At 40.4% G+C, this 20,601-nt stretch overlaps 3 protein-coding genes across 3 annotated transcripts in view; 1 reads left to right on the top strand and 2 right to left on the bottom strand.

Annotated features, from left to right (window-relative positions):
- Ip6k (Inositol hexakisphosphate kinase) overlaps positions 1-20,601 on the bottom strand; it is a 334,638-nt gene that overhangs the window by 199,046 nt on the left and 114,991 nt on the right. The window lies entirely within an intron of this gene.
- The window catches only part of LOC136784663 (limbic system-associated membrane protein-like), a 203,605-nt gene that overhangs the window by 148,644 nt on the left and 34,360 nt on the right, over positions 1-20,601 (bottom strand). The window lies entirely within an intron of this gene.
- Positions 5,960-20,601, top strand: part of LOC136784662 (limbic system-associated membrane protein-like) — a 46,733-nt gene continuing 32,091 nt past the window's right edge. Inside the window, exon 1 of the mRNA XM_066745502.1 lies at positions 5,960-6,635. The gene's annotated coding sequence lies outside the window, so the exon portion shown is untranslated. The remainder of the gene's footprint in view (positions 6,636-20,601) is intronic.

Below are 20,601 nucleotides of genomic sequence, written 5' to 3'. Positions count from 1 at the left end.
TAAACTTTCGATAAAAATCTGCAGGAAAGAATCTATTCCACCGAAATTTATGGAAGATAAATCTGGGAGAACGTTTCGTGATATATATAATATCTCTAAACAAGGGAAAAAGCCTCTTTTGACACTGATTCACGGTGGCTTAGAATCATGGAAAAAAAAGCAGTATCAATATTTATAGGCATCTTATTCAATGCTATTATTCCATAGATATAGTTTATTCCCTGTAGCCGATTTAGCACTGAGCTAGCAAATGTATCAACCAAAGTTCAATGGATTCGTCAAAACCGAGAATATATTGGAAAACCATTTGAACTACGACATAGCACTCCAAAAAGAGTCATTGACTATTGGAAAGTAAAAATATACCAATGCACCATTTACAATCTTTTATAGTCTCGAGCATTATGATTCCATCAGTCACTCAATTACCTATACAAACACACTAGTGACAGAATAAATTACATAATAATTAGAAATGTTAGTAAAATTACCTACTCTGCTTTCAATTTACAAACATCAGACAAATATCGAGTCTCCCATATTTTCACCAGCAATTCCGAAATTGTTTTTGGAAAATATGATTGATCGTCGAGATATTGCCCGATTTATATATATAGTGGAATGAAAGGGGAAGTGATTTCTCGCTATGACGAAGAATAAGCAAACGTCAGTTTGATCATGTCTTAATTTTTCGTCCAGCCGTCAATTCTTAGCTGGAAGATTCCTTCCGGTTGGTCCTTAATCCTGATAAACGCGAGAACTAAGAGAAGCCTTATGTGGAATGCTATATCCGAGCAAATGTGTGTGCGTGTTGGTTTTTGCGGATGGCGCCGAGCCGTTAATAAATTTGTGTTTACGGTGTCTGCACTGTCGCGAACCCCTGGTTATTTTTGCCCCGGGCTACCGTGAATCTCTCGCGGCGACCCTCCACCGTTACGTTAGCAGCTTCCGCCCCTCCCCCCTCGGCCAGAAATCCCAGCGTGCCCCAGCATTTACGGGCATAAATATTCCGTTGCTAGCGAAGGGATGAGCTTGTTCTATCTCGACACCCGACTGAATCCCTCGAGGGATCCGCGGATTAGCGAGATATAATCGCATTGTGAAGCAGCAAAATATGCCACTTTTGGTTCTTTCGTCCAGCAATCCTGTTAGGGTAGCCTCTGACCCTATTTCCTCCTCGATATCTCTCAGGATCGAATATCTTGCCTTGGCGTCATCGTCTCCCTGCAATAACAAACCTCTTCGAAAACAACTTTATTTTCCTCTTACATTTTCCTTTCATCCGTCTATACTCTATATTCCTATTGTTATTATCAACAAAGTAATAAGAGTGAGCAAAAAGTTTCTTGCGGTTATAATAGGTAGTACATTTATTAGGTATATATATATATATATATATATATATACTTTTTAAGGAAGTAGACTTCCTCATTGATATTATAATGCAGATAGGCCTCGATTCGCAAAGGTCTTTTGTCTGATATTTTAACAAAGCAACAAGGTTACAGGGTTTAAATATGATACTGACGAACGCGGTGTGAAGGGTGTGGACACAACTGTCATCGTAGCTTGGCTTGTAAATGCAAATATAGCCAGGTCTGAGAGAGGCACTTCTCACCCTGGTGTAGCGTCCAATCGAGCAACCATACCATACCGGTAGGACTGTCTTTCACGGAGCTCCTACTCCTACCATTGTATTTCGGAGCCACGTCTCCTGTCTGGAGGTGGAACCAGACGTCTCGCATTAACTCCCCAACAATGCCAAGAGGGGTGCAAGAGAGAGCGGTTTCCGTAATTCTGTAATGTCGAAATTCGTGTGGCCCCGTGTTCTCCAAGCACATGCTGTCTGTCTCTACCACCCCCCTTTCTCTATAACCTCCCCCTCTCTTTCGCCCTCGCACCGCACACCCTGTACCCCGTAACGAATTAGAATTAGTGCTGCTCTTTATTGCTCGCATGACACCCCTGGCGCCCCGATGCTCGCCTCGCGTCGGAATAACTATAAGACGATTCGAAATGCTTCGCGATAAATCAAATAGAGCGGCTATATTTCAGCTATATAGCTATTGCCAAATTATACAAAGTTAATTTCTTGTATATACAAGGGACGCGTTAACTTGGGCTGTGGTGTGCTGCGAAACAAAGTAAATGTTTTTTAACAAGATATGCTTCGTATTACGGTATAAATATAATGCATTACGTCGGTATACTCCTCCATTATTTATTAGCTCGGGCTTTCAGCCATAAATTAATTATTTTTATAAAAATGCGTTTTTATGCCTTTCTAAAAAATTAATGACTTTTGGCAAAAGCAAAGAGTTACCGCGATACGATTCATCTCTCTATGCGCGAGTCAGTTTTTACGGAAGTGTTAATATTTTATTTATCGAACACTTTTTGTTTCAAACGCGAATGCTAATGCATGTATATCCATGCGTATAAATTATATTCGATAGATTTAACACCGACGTAATAGATATAGATCGTTTCATCGAGTGGGTAAGATTATTCCGCAATACTGGCTTGGGTGAATTGGATCATTACTTGCATTCTGTATGGGAAGACGGATGCAGATCAAGTAGCTAATGGGAAATTCGTGTGGTACGCGCTTTCTAAATCGAGACGGAAAGCTGCTTGAGGAGGCTCGAGGGTGTTCGAAGTGATTACATAGTTTCGCCGAGTTTCATTAGCGATACTAATGGCCAATTCAACTTCCATATGTTCATATGTGCACTGCAAACCTAGCCATTGTTCCAATATAGAAATTGGAAAATTATTCACAAATTATGCTGCGTTAGGTTTACACAGGCAAGCGATTAAAGCTCCGAAAGATTTAAGGCTGCGCGTAAAACTTTCGGGTGGATGCTTTAAATCACATTAGGCTTGTTATATATAAAACATTGTCAAATAACGATTAGCATGCTAAATGAACGAGCCTTCTGGCTCCGAATGGAGCACCGAGATGTCCTAAAATAGGTAAAGAAGAAGAGAGCAGTCTTACGGCAAGACTCTGGCAATTCAGCAGCACTAATGACCAATTCAATTCTCGTAAAACAGGTTGGTAGTTTCGCGAACGCGAGATTACGCGCGACTCCCTTCTATTCAGCGCTGATCGACAAACTCGAGTCAAAAACCTATCGTAAATTCATCTACCCTGCTGGCGAGAGAAAATTTCAATCCCGCTAATTTTCCACGCTGCGACTGCGTTACTGAAAGCTTTATTTCAATGACAAAGCGATTATTCTTATGTACATATATATATATATATATATATATGTATTGGAGAAGAAGAGGATTTTATTTTGAAAGAGCCGCAACGGGAGCTGGGATTGGTCGAACCGTAACGACAAATTGAATCTTCCAAACGAGATTGAGGGGAAAAAGGTTAATTTTTCATCAGCATTTCAAATAACCAATTAAAAGCTTTGTTGTAACAATCGAGGAGAGCGGAGCGTTAAAAGCAATGTTGGAAGAAAGTTGAATAAAGAAGCGCGGCAGATTTTGCGTGGTTGCCGTGAGAAAATTGCAGGAATTGGGAAGAAGCGACGGGTCCAGATGTTGGGGAATAAGGTGCTTTCAGTGACGAAGACGGACGCCAAGTGGGGAGGGTGACACTCGGTAAAGGAGTGGGGGGAGCGGGTGGACATCGAGAGAGAGAGAGAGAGAGAGAAGCAGATAGATCGGATAAAAGTTTTAGAGCTGGTCGGTCCGAGTCTCACGGGGCATGAAAGTGGGTCTCAGCTGTAAAGAATATCGTCTTATATGGGGAAGGAGGGGGAGGGGGGGGCTGCAGCGCAACACCAATGTTGCTCTTGTTTCTCTTTCAAAAGTCTGATGTGGAGAAGAATACAGTTTTTCACCGCGACGACAAAGTTTTTACAAGGCTCCTCTTACCAAGCGTCGTTGCATCGGCTAATTTTTCCGTGCTCGGGCGTCACGTTGCGCCAGGGGCGAAATGGCCAATAATGCATTCCAACTTGGGCCCCGCTTGAATTTGATAAAAGCGCGCATTTACTCTTGTTAAAGCGAGCAACGCCGGTGATTTAGCTTCAACGCTGTTCTAGCCACGGCCGTAGCCCTACAAAAAGCGCACCTACAGTAAACCATTCGTCGTTCCGTTGGCCGCGCACCCCCAACCCCCGAACCCGACCACCCCTACGTCGAGATTGCCAGACGAGATTAAAAACTTTTTCCAAAAGGTAGCTTCTTCCTCGACTGTGCCATGTCCTCCCCCCTCCACTCCGGACCACTCCGGCAAACCATCCATATCAATGCAGTGGCCGCGCCTTTCTTCACCTTTTTCGCCATGTTTTGCTTAAAATTTCTCACGATAATCCAATTTACGATCTTATCTCCTCTCGCCCATCCAGAGTCCAGCCCCGTTATACCAAAGGTGCTGGCTTTTCTGCCCTTTATCTTCGCTTCCTACCTTATCTCTTGTTTCAGCCCTCGTCATGTACTATTTATGAATGTAGCATCTTTCGGGGAACGTTCATTTTTATTATCATAATAATGACACGCTTACTTATTCGCTCGTTGTAACGAAGCTTAGGTAAGAGATGCTGTTAAGACCGTGTCTATACTCGTAGTAGTGAAGGGAGAGTGGGGGGGGGACTAATGAATAGGTGCCGGATCGTCTGACAAGCGACTTTATGCAAAGAGCAGGTTTAACAACGGCATTGTTGTGATTTAGGAATGAAAAATGAGAAAATCTTGGAGGACAGGTAAAGGTGAGAGCGTTTGCTCACTGGGAATCAATAGATAGCTCTCGAGTGCGAGGTGTGAGGAAAAACGACACAAAAGTACCTACCAGTCCTCGGCTGAATCGATTGTTAGATATCCCCAGAGCGAATCCTCAATCTCGATAAATTCATTTAAATGTATGTATGTATGTTAGGTGTATATATGTATATGTGCGAAAAATAAAGTTTCAGGATGATTCTTAGCACTTGGCGCTCGCTCCTCTCGGTCAGAGTCGGCTTAAGATTATTCTCGCACTTTTTCAATTTAACATTATCGTACTAATCCTAACGGTTCATTTTTTATACTGAGTCAGAATTTAGGAACTTAATAAATTGGCTTCGTTCCACTAATGCTCGGTAATTAATCATTTGATTTTTCTAACCCTCCATTTTCTTACATCGGCGACGCCACTTTCCAAAGATAAGCCCCTTGAAAAAACTCTCCAGATACGGTTTGAAGCCAGAAATTCGCTTAAAGCCTGACCACGCCTGCTTTTGTTAACTATGACAAATGGTAATTGCTTCTCGTGCAAATGGAATAATATAGAAAATAAAAGGGATACTTCTCCTGGGTCACTTTCCAATTATATTTTGTACAATTATATATATATATATATATCTGCACGAGCTGCGAAACGTAATTTAAATTGTACACTTGTTTATGAAAGATGGTACCATTTCCTAACGCAATATCAGATCGTAACATACAAAATTTTCTATTCCGCTTCGTCGATTAATCCCAAAAATCAAAATCTCGTACATCAATTACGACCCAATAATTATCAGCCGTCATAAACGATTATTTTTATAACCTCAACCTTTTACACATATATTTATATTTCTGAAAAAAAAAAGACTGGGAAACGAATGGAGAACTGTGAAGACGAAAACAGATAGTAAAACGAAAAGAATAAAAAGAAACACGTATATACGTATGCAGGAAGTATGATAAAAGGGAAAGGCAGAGAATGGTGAAAGGGTAAAAGGGATAAATAATGGGAGAAAATGAGTGAGAGGGCGTTTTGGGTGTTAGCGATGGAAAGTGAAGAAGGGAGGGAAGGGTGCAGGAGGTGGTTTTCTCGTCAAAAAAGATGAAGTCACCGTGGTTTTGGGGGCGGCTCACGGGGACTAGTAGTTTAAGGTAGGGGGCATGCGCGGCTGTCGGGGGTGCAGAACGGCTCTTTGGGGTTAGTCGCTTGCCAACAACACGACGTGCCGCTCGCGCATCGCGCCAGCTCCGTGTTCCCTATACGTGTACACGCTCACGTATCTTCCATCTAATTCCCATCGTCTACCTCGTTGCTCGCTTCGCTTTTTTTCGCCAGACTCGTGCATCCCATTCTCCTGCCGCTGTCGACCACAAAGGAAATAGCTCATTAATTTTTTTATCACCCAGTTAAAATATTCCCACTCCAATTAATTAATGAGCAGAGTGACAGTTTAGAATAGTTTATACATCTGGTGTCTGTGACACGTTAGTGCGCCTCTCTCCTCCGTGCAGTGAACATTTCTTACAGTTTCGTGTGTGATCACAAGTGACCAAAGCTGGTTATATCGTTATATTAAACCACGTGCAATCTTTAAGCTCAAGGATTTTACTCCATCTATGCCTTTTGAAAAGCTGCAGCTTTCATGAATTGCCAAAAGGATTTCGCGAACCGAGAATCTTTCGCGTATTGGAATATGAAAATCTTAAGTTCTGCTAGACTTTAATATAAGGACATTTAAATGTCAAGCTGTTTTATTCAACTGTGTCGAAACTGTTATACACCTCGGGACTGAAACTGTGAAAACGAAGCCGTGAAAGACTTCTTATCAGCATAGAAAGAAGTTACACTGGCTATTCGTTAGACTTACAATTTCTTTAACGAAGGAAACACAAGATAGCAAAAGGTATACATATATAAACAGAACTTACAAAGAGAAGATGTTTTAATAAACATCCTTTTCATTTAAAAACTGAGCCATTGGTTTCAATTAATTATTTAATTACGAGAAAGATACAGAAAGAGATTCGGCCATTTTACTCCAGAAAGCTTCTACCGTTCAAAGACAAAATTCAATTGAAAAATTAGAGGCCAGAAAGATTCCGACACCCCCGTACTTACACTAATTTCTCTCATCTCCGGCTGAATTTTATTCGCAACGAGAATTTTAACGAATCGGAGTGGAGGGCTTTGCAAACATCTGTAATTCAATTTTAATGTATCTATCTTCACCGCCAGGTCGCGAGTGTAGTGGTAAAGCGAAGAACTTCGATTTGCACTTTAGGCAAAATGTAATACGATTTATTGGCGCCAGTTCTTCCCTCGAATAAGCAGTCGAATATCTTTATGCGCGCTAAGAAAAATAGTGAAATATCTAGATTTTACCTTCTATCCGTTTAACCCCGATAGATCTACCCCTTTTGAGATAATCTCAATAGGAACAATTTGAAAATTAGGTGCACACTTTATTGGAAGTATCGGTGGGTCGCATAAATCAAACTAAAAATCGCGGAACAAGCATAATTCTCCATTCTCTCATCATTCATCAAGCAGGGGGTATAGGTTCGCAGCTAGCTGGGCTTAAATTGCAACGAGCAATCATTTCCCCACTAGGAATACAGTGGTTATAACCGAGTGATATGTCAGCAGCCATCCAATGAAATAGTTTCCCATCGATATTAAATGTTACCGTTGCGGTGAGACGTACTGTATTATGCGGCAGACTTCTGCTCGTCCGTGTGTATACTTGTGTGCTTCAGTGTCTGAGTATATGTATATCCTATAACGCAACCGAAATACCGTGACATTTGAATGACCACGGATTGCCATTAGTTGTCGAATTTCTTGTTATCTAAGTGAGTTTCAACCTTACCGCAGCTACTCGAAATAGTTGAATCACCGGCAGTCAACGATTCATCTCCATTCTTGAGGCGTAATTTCATGAATTGCTTTCCATCGATCGTGCACTTTGGGTTATTTCCAGAAACATTACGTGTCCAATAAATGTACTAGGAGAGAATGGGTGCGGTTCATTGGCTACTTTTTCCAACTTCCAACGACTACATTTGTGAATCTCGTAGACGCCTTCATTACAAATACATATACGTGTACACTCTATAGTTTTGTTTCAGTGAACCACCTCATCCTTCTCTGCACTTTAATATTTCTCACTTTCCATTCGTGACAATTTTTGCTGTTTCTTCTATTATGCAGAAGACGTGAAATAATACTTTCATTTAATTTCGGAGATATCGAAGATCTTGTTGAATATTAAGGAAATGTACTACAAATAACGGAAAAGATGTGACGAGGGTTCAGTTGCACAATCAGACATTCCGAATTAACGTGATTTGACTCGATTGAAATCGTAGACTAATATGGTTGAAATTTCGGGTCAGCTGTACACGAGATTACATTGTTGTAAGCTGAAAGCGTCGAAGTCTATGGATTATCGGAGATCTGCAAGCTTACTTTACATTGTTAATTCACTAATCTCGTATTATTATCCAAAGTTGATGCACACATCAGCCACGAGGTTGGACCAATCGATTTTCAAAGTAATAATATCTGCTATATGACGATTTTCTAGTTTTTCCTGCTACTGTCCGTAACTCGAACACATCCGCATGATGAAACAACACGACCTGTCGTCAAATTTAAACTTCGTGATCAATCATTTTCTCTTTTGTGTGTGTGTGTGTGTGAAAAGTACAAATGTGCGATGAAAAATAAGTGGATCTATTTGATCAGTCACGAGCTGCGCAATTTAATTTTGAGAGGACGATTATGATAGAACACGATAAGAGAAAAAAATGCACACACGCCTCTAAAATAAAATTTATTTAGCGATGCACGCTTTAGCTGCATTTGTCACAGTTTTATTCCCGCGTATCTTTATATGCGCGAGAAAAAATGATAAGCGCATTTTTGTCGACTCTGGCGGGCTGTCCCTGTTCATCCAATTAATTTACTTGATTATATTAAGCAACTGTCCACCATATGCTAATCAAGCAACTAGTAAATTAACCGTACGTATCAGACACGGCGCTAATTGCATAATTATGCACGCGAGTTTCTCTTAATCTCGTTGATTTTAAGAGTGCGAAAAACGCGGACGCGTAGCCTCGCGCAGGCTGGAATGCGTATCAATTTCCTTTTTTCAGAGCGCTTTTTATTCCTCCCTAAATACAAGTCACGTTGGCAAGGTGACGTTAAAAAAATCTATTTCACGCTCTCTACGCCATTGTAAAAATAAAAAAGCACTTTCTCCTTGGAAAACAAAGACCGTTTGAAAATTGAAGGAGGTTTAAGAATAGCCTTGGAAATGGGAATAATTAAAGCACGGAGCTCCCTAAAGTGTGTAATTTTTCAAATTATTGGAATAGCTTATCCGTATAGGAGCAGAGTAATTACGAAATATCGATCACGATATTATCGTTCGTTCATAAAGGCTTTTCTCCGTGCTCAATCGCATTCTTCCTAGATAAGAATTCACCGTTCAATTTTTACCCTGTAAATATAGGTAGATGCTGGTATAATTCCATTATCAGCCGAAATGGCTAGATTTACGGTAAAACTCATTGGCCATGTTTTCCCCGCATTCTCTATCAGTCGCCAGCACCTATTTCTCAGGCCATTCTTCTCGCCGTTCTATCGTGCGAGCGTTATATTCTTATTTCCAACAAAACTCTTACCTCCGAAGTATTTGTTTTCCTCGAGATATTTTCGCAGAAAAATCGCTACGAACGTCGAGGTGGCGTTTATCCTACTCGTCGCATAAATATTTAATATTCTTGCTGCGCGAGAGACCTCGCCGAACGTATATACATATATATAGCGATTTATATCGCGCGGAAGGCCACGAATCAATGCGTATAATTGACTTTCGGTTTTATTCGCGAAGCATGGGGATAAATAATATACGAGGGATCATTGGCTGTTTGGCTTGAAATCGAGCGAGCCGGTCGATAAAAATTCACGGCGCGACCGGACCTATATTATGCAAGCGGCGTCGTTTGCGTCTATTATTGCAACGATTGCTTCATTATTAAAGCGAATTTGATTGCAAATTAGAGAGGAGGAAGTTGCACCTGATTCCCTTAGTTTCCGGATCGTAATTAACCCGTGGAGAGTCCAGTCGTTTTCCGTCGTTGTCGGACGATCGGTGCCAAACTTTACTTTGCCTAACGAACTGTATAGTATTGTATATATATATAGAATTGCCAGAGCGGTGTTTCTTTCAAAGAACAAGGAGAGAGCTGCGCGCGCGCTCAAAGTCCATCAGTGTTCGGAACTGTTTAATTCGAGGGGTTTGCTGGATTATTATGGCAAAGCCAGAGAGACTCCTTTCAAATAAAACTTGTCGCGTCCTTCAGAATTCGACGAAGATGCTTTAATTATCCAAAGGAAGGGTCGCCAATTCGTTGGATTCTGCCAAGTCGACCAGGTGCTGCTTCCTTTCACGCCAAATCCACTGACATAATCTTTATCGGTTGTATTAACCGTAATCTTGGCCGTTAAATGGACTTTACTCAGGATTTTCCGCATTAACACGTTCAATCCACGCAGATACCTACGTCCCTATTATCTTCTACTGCTCGTTTGCCTGTTAAGACGACGTGCAATCGAATCTCGCGAGAGGCTTTATAGCGCAAAGCAAACTCCACGCTTGGTATATAAACAGTTATTTTATTCATTCATTAATTGCACTGACAGAATTGTTAGCTAATATTGATCAATAATAGATATAAATCAAGCTAATCGAGACATTCCTTGGCACTAAATAAAAATTTGATTGAAAATGGTTGATATTTGATTAGATTAGTTATAATTTATTTGAATTAAAAACATGTAAGAATAGTTTAAGAAGATGAAGAATGAATTCATACTTTTATTATTGAGAACAATTTTGTTCTAATATATCTTATTAATTTTTTCTTTATAACAGTTAATATCACGTGTTAGCTTGTATTGACGAGGATTTAACTCTATTATAATTATTACACGTGTTAGGCTGCCTCTTGTATATGGACGTTTGGTTGAAAAGTGAATTCGTGTTTCGAGTTGTAGTGATTTGCGTAACGTTTGTGTTAATTGGATAGTAATTTTGGCAAAACTAGACAGTGGTAATTGCAATTAAACGAAGCCGGGAAAGCCGCGATTCTTGCGTTGAGAGTGATTTATAGCGAAACGCCTCGAACCGTGTTACAACGGCCTTGGTGACGGCGCAAAACCGATATTTTGGTAACGGCTGCTTATAATAGTTGGCCGGGGAATGAACCATTAACACTTGCTTTCCAATCACCGCGTCATTCGAAGAAGAGAAGCTAGAGCTTTTGTTCAAAGTTCACGCGTCAACTTCTATATAGTCATCGATTATATTTCCCATCTATTTACGCTATACCGATCTGCCACCACGTGTAGAAATTACATGAATTTGCAGAAATTACCCAATCCTGAATCTATTATACCTCCTGCAACTGTATTGGCGCGTGGTATGTAAAGTGTTAATATTTCGAATGCGCGCAACTCAATGAATTCTGTATCTGACCGACGGATTTCGTGGTGAAAAACCTTTAACTGCTGACAAATGGTAAAGAGGCGTGGCAAAAGCGCTAAAGTGTAATAATTATGACATTTCGGTGAATCGAGATAGTGACATAGTTAATAGAGCAATGGTCAAGGTTTTAAGTTAATTGGTAAAACCGGTTTTAGTCTGCTAAGCTGATATAATTGTTAAAAAAATCAGTTTTTTCAGTGCTTTAACGCCTGGAAAATAATATGAAAAAGTATTATAATGGAAAACTCGCTATTTACATACCTGAATTATATAATTTTCTGGCAATTTTACGTGATATTTTAGATCATTTATGGATAGACACAATTTTTGCAAAAATTGGTGTATCAAAAAAATCCCTATGTTTCTCGCTGTATGTACATGCAGCTGTTATTACAATTAATTAAAAAACTTTGTTTTTTATCGCTATCGTGAGCACTGCAATGTAAAAACATCAACAAATACTATTCAATCAACATATTAACATTATAATCTCTTTTAAACAATTATTTTTCAGAATTTGTAGCACTAAAAAAAAGAATTATTTTAAAAATTCGTTTTTATTTTATGGTTCGAGTAAAAAATTGCAAATTATATGCCTTTGTTCGCCTCCAGTGGCCTATCCCCTTGTTCCAATGCGTGGTTGGCAAAGGTTACGGGGATTACGAAAGCCAGGTAGGCAACTGAGCAAGCCGATAAAGGGAGCCTGGGCTAAGATAGGAAAAGCCAGGTAAATAGCGATTCTGTTGCAACGAGTCCATCGTGAATTAGTCAAGCTGCACTCAATTTATCCAGCAACGCTAAAGGAAGATGCCACGATGTGAACTAGGTTCTTGCGATAAAACTCTTTATGCCCTTGGTACATTCTCGAATGACCTAGCCAGCACGGTCCCCGATATCCGCTCTACTTTTATACTCCAGGAATTTGCACTTGAATGAACGAGGAATTCCATGGATGGTCACTACGATCATATGCATAAAAACAAGAACGGTGGATTTTGTGTTTTTTCCCCCTTTTTTTCATCAAAGTGAAAAGCCGTGCTTGTTCGAGTCATACGAGCGAGCAGTGGAATTATAATTATACAGCATTTTTTGCTATCCTCTCACATTGCACTTATTCCTCGCAACAAGCAACGCTACATTTTTCTTAAGTCGCGTATCCTCGAGCTAACCGCAGCAGACGGTGATTTGATTTGGAAGTAATTCTGGAGTACAGACGGCTCCAATTTTCACGCGAATCCACCTGAAATATACGCAACTTCTCTTTTTCTATTTTTTGCAATTTTCCTGCTGCAAAAGCAATAAGTGGATCGTTTCGCGAGCGATTGCTGCTGTAAATGTTCCCCAAGTGTTGCGCATACTCGAGAGGAACACGATTAATCACAAAATACTCCATAATTTTCCTCCCCCCTCGAGTCGACTCATGGCGAGAAACGCGCGGAATTCTCGAAAGGATTTTTCTCTTTAATTCTTATACTTATATTCCACCACTGAGATGTACAGAATCAAAGGAAAATAATACAAAGAGAAAAGTATTGAGGCGTGATCGAGGACCGAGTTCTTTAAAGGCGTTCAACGAGAGATAAGACTCCTTATATCGGTGAACTCTGATTATCAAGTCTGACGTTAAGCTTAACGCGGCTTAAGGCGCGAGGGAAAGAAATGGGATAAGTGAACGCGTGGTCATGAGTAACACCTGTTACCGTTGAGCTATACGAAAACAAAAAGTGAAAGAGCGAAAAGTTGCGAGTATTATTTCCGGCGAGCAACGACGAAAGATAAATTGCAGGAGGAAGCCGTTGGACGATTTATAATGCGTTCTGACAAAATCAACTATGACTGGATATACGTATAATTAGAAATGGTGGAAATTGGGATAGAACGGTGTGGAGGAACGAGAGAACGAGACATTCATTAAGGAGAGGGATAGGGAAGATAGGAGCAATTAGGAAACTTTGGATAGTTGATGGTGGTTGCTGAGGGGTAGGGTGGGAAGAAGAACAGGTGGGGAGGGGGGAGGGGGTTGAAAGAGAGGAAGAGGGCAACTAAGTAGCATCCGGAGGGCTGACCTCGCGGTACATGCTAGTCATTAAGCTCGGGGAGAAAGAAGCTGGACTTTGCATAACGTAGTAGTAGTGCACCGAGCTACCGGTCCTCTGAGAAAACGTATTACTGCAATTTCACATGCAAAAGTTATTAGCCGAAATTGTCCGCAAATTGCACCCTCAACCCCGGTGACGCTGCCCACGGTTATCTCCCATTTGGAATAAACTGGCGTTTGCACTTTCTCGCGGGGCCAGCGGAACGCACTTATCTGTATGTACATTTCTTGTTACGATGCACACACGCGACGTTCAAATGGCTGCGTATAAACGTAAATCTATAACGCTGTTACCTCGTTACGCCATTCGCCAGAACCGTCAGAGTGCTTCGTATATATATATATATTCTCTATACACCTCCTTTAGGATTATTCAATATTATATATACATGTATATATAAATCAATTTAGATATGGTTAATTTAAGTGTTAAATTATTCATCGATAAGACCAATTAATAGAACTTTGATAACCCAGAATCAATTTATTAAACTGTGAGGTAGATGTAGAAAATATTCGAGTGAAATAACGTTGCATATATATATGTTTATTTACAGGGATTTCGTTTGCCTTTATAATTGTCCGGCTGGAAATTCACGCGCGCGCTATATTTAACGTGTACGGGGCAATTAGGCCGAGCTCCGCTTCAACTTAATTTCATCGTTCCGCATTTTCATGCTTTATTTTTTTCGCTGGGAATTGTTTGAGATTGCTGTATAAGTGAAAAATTCACGCAGCAGAGAAGCGCGATGGGGCTATGATATTGCGCCATTAAAGGCGAGATATCGTCGTATTTCGACGCGAGAAGTTTCTTCGACCGGGCTAAAAAAGCCTGAGATACGCCAGATGGCGTGACGAATATCGCGTTCGGCTCATAATTACCGGCTCGAGGGTATAACACGAGTAATCAAATGGTCAGACGTTCTAGTTCCCAGTGGCAAACTACCCATTCGTGCCACCTTGCGCGCACGTACTTTCTTGTCTCGAGCTTTTGCTAAAAGGGACGCTCGGAACTTTGAATTTGACCTACAACGTTACACTCGTATCCCATGCAATAGTCCCTCGACTCAACAATGATTAAGTCTTAGACTAAAAAAGCAAGGATTATATACTATATATACATTTCCATTACATCACGTTTTTCCTACTTTTGCTTAAGGAAAATACCTCAAGTTTAATTATTACAATTGCACGAGAATAACAAACTCTGGGTATTTTACATTTTTCTGTATTATTCCATGCGAAGTCGATTTGATGTTTTTAGTCGAGGAACGTGTATAGTTTTACTTGTTGAAATAGATTAATTTTTAGTCGAATATTATTTTACTATGATTGTTCAGCATCTCCGTGCGTTTGCATAGCTCATACTTTCGTCTAAGAAAATACCCAAAGTTAAATTGTATTATCAGTGGGGCACGAGGATGAAAATCTAAAGGTATATATATATATATATATATATATATATATATATATCAGATTATTCCGTGCATTATTAGACATCGAGCCAATTCGATGTTGTTAATCGAGGAACGGATAGTTTTGCTCGTCCAAGTCGATTAATTTTCGGTTGTATTATTATTGCTTTGCTATGATTGATCAGCACCAGTGCATCGGTACATACATAGAAAGAGATGTACGCGACGGTAATAAACCAAACGAATATTCTGTCCAAAACGACCTTTAACATTTATAGACCTGCCAAAACTGTGGCTGGCATGAAAAAAATATGGCTTTGCCCGTTCGCTGCAGTAAACGCCATGTAGCCGAGTGGAAAAGTGATACGTATAAAATAATAGCTCGTAGCTTATGATTATTTGGCCCGTTGACAATTGAAATGCGTCAGGCAGCTCGTTTTTTCTAATACTGCATGGACCTCGTAGATGTCAGGACAAACTACGAGTGCACGGGACATACGAGAAAAAAATACCACCGTCCACTGCAAGAATTCGTAAAATTAATGTTTGTCAAGCGGTAGCGGAGTCGTAGTCTAGCGTGTTTTATTTATTTATTTATTCGCCTTTTTTTCTTCAGTGCCAGCTAGCGTGAGAATTGTCCAAAGCTCGAAATTATTCAGTGTACGAAATGGAGTTGAGTTTTTCTTCGAGCTTAGAAGTGGCCGTTGCACGTTACTGTCAATGGAGAATAAAAAAAAAGCTGTGGCTTTTGTGCAGAGAGGGAAGTGTCGCAGCTAAGACGCCACTAATCGATAAGAAGCTTACGGTATAATAATATCCCGTCCTGTGCGTCACGGAGTCATCGCAACGTCCGGATAAATGCACGAGGCCTGAATGAGGATGCTTAAAGTTTCAAGCAAACAATTAACCAGTGGACAAGAACGCCCAGAATTTCCTAAACCTGCCTCGTCGTAAAACGTAGCTTTATTGTTTTAAAGCGAATGCTCTCTTGCAGCGGACTTTCTCATAAATTTCACGCGCTTTTAATTAGCGTTAACGCAGCCACTTCAGTAATGCGTAAGTGGTGCCGCAAGGGAGGATGCTGTGCGGTAACATCAACTATGTTAGCATCGCTGGCGTTTGCGTGCAAAATACGTGGCATTTTGCGTTCCATTAAAATCCACAGTTGTACGCGATGGACGGTGGACAAAAATATTTCTTACTCGAACATCGCTCAGGTTTTTAAGTGTCCTGTACTGATAACAATTTATCGACCATGAAATCTCTGCGATTGTGTGTGCCAAATATGCAACGTTCCGCGTTCCATGGAAATCCACAGCTATGCGATGGTTCGTGGATCAAAATATTTCTTACGCGAATATCTCTCGAATCTTTTAGGGAGAATTCTACCGATAAAAAAGTTCATTGACCCGAATTTGAAATTTTTGATCTCGCTTACAAGATTAACAGCCTTTTGCGTTTCACGTAAATCGTTGCAGTCAAAGACTTTATTTTCAGAAAAATATCAGTCGATTTTCCGCATGCACAAAAATACTAAAAAAATTAATTGACCCAGATATGAATTCTCTGGTTAGCCAAACGTATAGGTAGCAACTTGCGATTCGCGCTCGGTTAACTATAAGGTGGGAAATCGGAAATGACGAGGTACCGAAGCACCAGGACTGGAGTGCTCTTGGCTTCGATCCGCGTACGATTAATGAAAGCTCGCATCCGCACACTTGAGCGCAAATTCTGCAGGTTTAAGCCTGCCGGCTTAGCGAGGGTTTTCGTCCGGGGACAAATAAAACGCGGAAATTAGCGTCATCCTGGTATAGGCGAAGAGTTCGAGGGGGAGATATTTCGATGAGTCATAACATGCCGCCGGATTCATTTTAAAATCAACGAGGATCAGAGGACACCTAAGTACATAGTCGTTGCATACATAATTTTGTTCGTCTTAGGCGAATCTCGGTTGGTGGGGTTGGGGGTGGGGGGAGTAGTAGGATCTACAGGGAATACGAAAGGGGAAGAGCCAAGGGTGAATAAAAGTATAGAGGGGTGAGTTTGGAGAATCGAAGAGACCAATGTGGGAAAGCAGTCAGCATCGGGACATCGTGTCATGGTGGGCGTGTGGGCGTCGACGCATCGTGATATAGGGACGAGCAAATAAAACATACGGGATCTATCCGGTGTTTTAAGGGATAATCCTGCGGCGCATCTGTCGAGCTCATAAGATATTCCCTGCGACGTGGTACCCGCAGGGTGAAAGGGACTGTGGTTAGTCACGCGTTGCAAATGGGAAGCCTAAACAGATTACACGCTGATTGGGTGTCTCCTTCTGATTGTCCCTGCGACCCTTAACCCCCCCCCCCCCCCTCCTTTTCACTGCTGCAATCGACGACAGATGCGACAGCTAATTTCTTCTCCCTACCGGCTCTCTTTCGCAATACTCGAGTGCGGCATGCGTTTAATGGCCACTATCCTACATATATATATATATATATATAGTATATAGGAGCTGCGACAAATTCCACGAGGGATCTCCTCCACTGGCTGACTATATCGTTCCCTCTCCACTATCCGCACTTGGCGCGTTATGCTCGTATTAAAGCTGCACCTACGAACAAACTTAACAGGAATGCGTGCTAACCCCTCGTAATTCCGATCGTTTCATGCTGCCTCCGGAACCACTGAACTCGAACGCCATTTCTCAATTTCGCGATACTCTCGATAGTGTGTGCTCGTTCGCTCGCAAAATACCCAGGCCCGAGCTCTCCGCGCCTACTAGCCGAAATCTATGCTAATAGTCCCCTCGTTTACCGGCAAAAACTCTCCAATCAGCGCATTCCTTTAATCATTCGGAGTATTCGCATGGACAGTTATCGCGTGCGTTTCCGAACGCGTGGATCAATTTTGGTAATAAAACGTCGCTTTTGCTTCTTGCTGCTTTTGCAGTATCGAACGCGCGGAATGAAACGATCCGGTGACACTGGAATAGTTGCTCAGATGTATCCTGTGATTGATATAGTGTATATGAACGATATTTATCGGGGCGATGAATGTGAAGAAGGCGACGCATTGTGCCATGTAGAAGGTACATATATTGCTGGTACACGCTCGTTTATATCGAAGAAACATTGATGCGTTATATACATTTTTCCACCGTAAGATTTAACGTTCCGCGCGTTTATTCATTATTTATTGTTTAAGCCGTGCCGAGGCAGTGAGAAGTGTATCAGCGTCGTTACTTTCTAATAACTCCCTTGTAATTTCGACGTGAATCGTTATCGTTGACGAGAAGAAAAGTAAGCAACTTGAAATATTAAGTATATGGTACGTTATGAAAATGTCAGAGTGCTTGAAGTTTAGTATTGCGCAAAGTTTGAAAGATTGCACGCACGGTTAGGATATGTGAATATATATATAGTGAGAAAAAGTTTGCATAATTGTTCAATGTATTAACAATTTTTTATTAATGTTATGAATAATTCTTTATATAATGCATTATTCATAATATTAATAAATTTAGTTTATTGATATAATATGATGAATAACTGTTAATAAGTCGAAAAATTATGTAAAATTTGTCTCGGTGTGTGTATATGTAGCTATAATAAGTTTTAACATAACGTAGCACCTTTATTTCCGATTAAATAATTAATGATAGCGTTAGAACGATAGGAGAGAATTATTCAAGAGGGGTGGTTCCACGTGAGGGCTGAATTTCCTTCCGTATAATACGTCGAAACGCTTTCTGTTTTCCTACGAGATTTTTGCAGGAGATAAGCTGTTTCCTTCTTTTCTTTATTTCGTTTTTTCTCTGTTATTTTGGATCGACAAAGAAGATACACAGGAAAATACAAGGCACGTAAGAGTGGCCTTAGAGAGTTTCCCGTTCTTTTTTACTTTGCGTATTTTTGCTGCAGTCTCCACTGACCAGGATCACTAGAAGGCTTGTACCAGAACCGTTAAAGCTAAATGAAAGAGCTGTCTTATTCGCTCGTTCTTATCTACCGAATATATACGTAAAAATCTATTTTCTCTACAGTCGTGTTTCTCTACCTCTCTTTTTCCAAAAATGTCTGCCCTATGCTCTAAATCCTCTCCCCCCCCCCCCCCCTCCTCCCTCTTCACTCAAGACGATTTTACTCCCTCATCGTACTTACAAATCACGCATACGCCAAAGTGAGATTCTTTCTCAGTCTTGGAAACGACCTGGGACTACTCCGAGTACCGGATCTCCTGGACTTAAGTAAATTCACATGATGGTTAGCTGTATGTGCTCTATAAACGGAATACGAAAAGTAATGAGTAGTATCTTTGCGACAGACAGCCCCCTTTTCATCGGATATTCCGTCTTCCAAGCTTTTCGAAAGCTGCTGATGTGGAACTTGAAGGGCAACAATGTTTGAGTGCTACGCAAACGAGAAAGATGTCGTAAAATAAAAGTAGCGTACGCTCCTCGAATGCAAGCGCTGCTAGGAGAACGCGTGCACCCTTGCTAATTCTGCCGAGTTCCATGAGTAATTTACATTATCGTTGCAACTACCACGTACGTCAAAACCCTCACGAGTCGAGACACCGACGTTGATGATAACGGCTAATTACAATTTATCGATGCTATCAACGGGTCGTCTATATACCGACTCATAAAGCAATTTTGGTGATAGAAGCTATATGTACCTTGGAGAATCAGATTAAATGCCTCGATTCACCCAATTTAAAGCCAATATATAAACAAAAACTTTGTTTTCATTGTTGCTAATATCTAGACTCGTATTATATATTATTGTTTAAAAATACAGGCTGATATGTGATATGCATGAATGCAAATTGCAAATAGGTGATATATGATTTGTAAAAGAGAGAGAGATTGGTAGAATTGCGTATAAAAGTGATATAACTTTGTTCTTGCATAGGTAGTGGAGCAAGACTCTGCTTTATATTACAAGTAATGTCAGGGTAGGCAGTAGAGTGTCTAAGATATTTATAGAATACGCAATTGACTTTTGTTGCTATTAATAGATCCTCGCAATTACGGTGAACCACCTAGCAATTTTCATGGTTTGAAATGGACTTGTGACACAACTACATACACGTGTGTTTTTCAAGAGACTCTCGCTTCGTTTCAAAATTTACGTTTATGGCTGAAAATATAGCATTATTAGTGATTTTAATAAATGATAAATACATTTAATACAGTGGATCAAGCTTTTACACTCAAATGTGCATAAATTCGATGAAAAATAAATTTAATATGAAGAACCGTCCGATTGCGCAATTGGGGAATACTCGCGAGTGTGAAGCATTGTATATGCCTACAATTGTGACGTCGGTGGAAAATTTTAGCTGGTTTGCCTATCATGCTTTCAGCATTATGTTCGGCATGGCAAAATGTGAAATTGGTGCACGTATCCTCTGTCATTATCGATCGATACTTATTTGTGTTCCATCAAGTGATATGCAGAGTACCCAATGAATAAAACCGTGTAAAGGTGCATCAAATTTTTACAATAATTTCAACCAACTTTTCAGTTTTAATCTTGATGCAATAGCGCATTGTAATTTAGCTAGCGTGCAATTATTCGCAATGATTTGCATCCGAACAAGGAGTTAAATTTACGGTTATATAAAGCTATGAATTACCCTGAAGTATAAATACTGCTATGTCAATTTGATTACCCTATTGATTTGGATTTCGAATGGAGATCCGATTAGTTCCCCAGCTAAAATACTCTTTCTCAATGATTTATGGAAGAACGAAACAATCCAATTCAAATTGTAAATCCTTGTTATAATAATTATGCGTTTTCGATTCATG

This window comes from Prorops nasuta, unplaced genomic scaffold (assembly GCF_024137725.1).
Source record: "Prorops nasuta isolate Cenicafe-Biocafe unplaced genomic scaffold, Cenicafe_Pnas_1.2 PNAS00062, whole genome shotgun sequence".
Taxonomy (NCBI): domain Eukaryota; kingdom Metazoa; phylum Arthropoda; class Insecta; order Hymenoptera; family Bethylidae; genus Prorops; species Prorops nasuta.
This window is presented reverse-complemented; position numbering and strand designations above follow the sequence as displayed.